This window comes from Aedes aegypti, chromosome 1 (genome assembly GCF_002204515.2).
Source record: "Aedes aegypti strain LVP_AGWG chromosome 1, AaegL5.0 Primary Assembly, whole genome shotgun sequence".
NCBI classification, from domain to species: Eukaryota; Metazoa; Arthropoda; class Insecta; order Diptera; family Culicidae; genus Aedes; species Aedes aegypti.
The window spans coordinates 53,626,907-53,629,368 of NC_035107.1; the positions used below are offsets into that span (position 1 = coordinate 53,626,907).

The 2,462-nt window shown below is 34.2% G+C and overlaps 1 long non-coding RNA gene across 1 annotated transcript; it reads right to left on the reverse strand.

Moving 5' to 3' along the window:
* Positions 1 to 577: 577 nt before the first annotated feature.
* On the reverse strand, positions 578 to 1,101 carry LOC110674418. The gene is made up of 2 exons (XR_002498847.1): positions 754 to 1,101; positions 578 to 681 (listed from the first exon to the last, which is right to left on the reverse strand). It is a non-coding gene; the product is annotated as an uncharacterized LOC110674418 (long non-coding RNA).
* Positions 1,102 to 2,462: the final 1,361 nt, after the last annotated feature.

Consider the following 2,462-nt stretch of genomic DNA (forward strand, 5'->3'; position numbering starts at 1 on the left):
AATGAAAACTTCATCTATAAGCACACCTTTTATGTTTTTATCAATCATCCATCAATGTTTTTATCAATCAATTAACAACGGCTTAATATAGAGTACAAATAGTGCCATGCTGAATAGACAGCCTTGTCTTACCGAGCATTTAATTGGAAAAGAATTTGTCAAAAATCCGTTGAATAATACTTTAGAGCTTGCATTTAACTATATATATTGCATATAACTTTTGCAGACACTCGATGAATTTATTGGGTGTAGTGAACTGTCTTTTTCTCAGGCCAATTTTTCACACGGTTTCGGTAATACTTTTTATATTTCAAACACCAATGTTCACTCGTTTTACAGAAACACGTTTATTTTCCCCAAAACAAACCAACAAACTGACATCTGCTTTTCATACTCAGAAACAACTGCCTACTATGATCTGAATCAGTATCTTTTCTTCAACATCGAGCAAATCCTTATTAAATTTGAATTATTTTATACCTTGCCTTTCACTATCCCTACATTCACCTCTTCCTCTACTCTTAGTTATATACTGTGATTCTAATCTGTTTAGTTAGATGTTACAATTTTTTCTACCTGTTCAATTGCTTCCATTTTCAGTTGAATCTTCGATTTCAAGCTTCTTCATCCTTGTGCAACCAACATCTGTTCTAATGTTTTTCAAAGATTCTTCATTGGATTCTGAAAAGATAAAAGCATATTTAATTTTATTTTCGCTTCCCATTTAATAGTTAATCGAGTAACGCTTTTCACTTATTTTCACCACGCTTATAGATGAAGATGTCATCAACAAATGAATTTGTCTTCTCCTTGGCAAATAGAGCGACCACTCCATTAAGTTGCAACGTTTCCTATAGATGAAATTAGAGCGTTTTCATTCCTCATTTGGTTTTTATGCGGCTAAAAGACATTGATAAAATGGTTATTATATAGAAAAACGGCAACTTTACGTTTTCGAGCTTTTATTGTTAACCACTAGCAATTTACGCTATGTTTCCTCAGTTTAGTGCTCCTTTTAGGAAGCTAATCATAACTGGAATATTGTTCTGAAACCTAAATTTATATTAATGAGCATTCTTTAGTGTAGAACTATATCAGATATCGACCTGTTTAAAATTGAAATAATAATTATGAACATATTTGTATATTTAACTCCAGATAATTCTTATTAATATCTGCATATTATTTCTACATAGATCATTGGTTTTATAATGCTGAATGGTATTAATTTTAAATATTAATGTATCGAAATCTTTTGAAGTTGCTAAATTTTAAATTTCTTTACTTTGTAATACTACTATGAAAAAATATCAATGTGAACATAAGAGATTAGAATTTTAAAAGGTTCATCATAGCTACCAATGGCTATGTCAAAAGTAACCGTACAGCTGTATATAGTTGCATCAATATCACTTTATATGCTACTATAAAATATGGCTTATAAAGTCATACTGCATTACATGTCTCATTAATGCAGTATTAAAGTGGAAAAGGGCGCTATTAAAATGTAAATACGGCTACAATTCCTAGCTCTATGTTGGCAATTGCTAAAGTATAGTTACGGTCTGTACCGTATAAAAGCTTTAGCCAAAGTGTATTTAATGCTCAAAGGAAACCATTATTTTAAGACCGCGTTGCTTATTTGTCTGTCTATTTTTTTTTTGTGTGATTAGTGGGATTCGAACCCAAATTAAGTGAGATGTTTTCGATGACTCGCCGCGCCTATCCTCCGGACCATGAATGCTGCATGTCTTGGCCGGGAAAATTGTACAACTTCAAGCAGCACCCTTTCGCTGCCGGTGGCAAATATTGTCGATTTCACTCGTCGGATACGTCGAATCATGATAATGTTTTTAGTGCACTTATTCCTTGTGGTTCAAGGAACAAGTGCACCAAATACGTTGAGATGATCCGTTTTTCTGCACTCTACAAATTTCGTGATAGTTCAATTGGGGGTGAAGTGCGCAATTAGTTTGGTGAACACGACTGTTGCACTTCCCAGTTAACCGCGGCTGTCGCTCTTTTGCTGTTGAGATTTTGTATTGTTTTCATTATGTGGGGTTAAAACGGTTGCGCATCTTCACGCTTTATGTATCGTTTTAGCATCTTGCCACATTGAATCTGCGATAGGCGTGTGGTGTACGCACGGGCCTAACAATCGTAAGGTTTTTGGTTCAATTCCAGGTTGATGCAACTTTTTTTTTGTTTTCAAATTCTGGTTTCTCATAAGACAAATCTACGAATTTCAACCAGATTTCTTGTGGCGAATTCTCATAAGGGATATTTAAGTATTTCTATAATCTATTTGCCTGAGTGAATGAAGGATCGACGATAAATACTGCATTGAAGTCTTGCCGTTTTTGTTGCGATGAAGCATTGAGAAAGATGATGCAATGGAGCATTGAGCGGTGACCGTATATCACCCATTGATGCACATTTCATTGCTACAATAAAGCAATGCT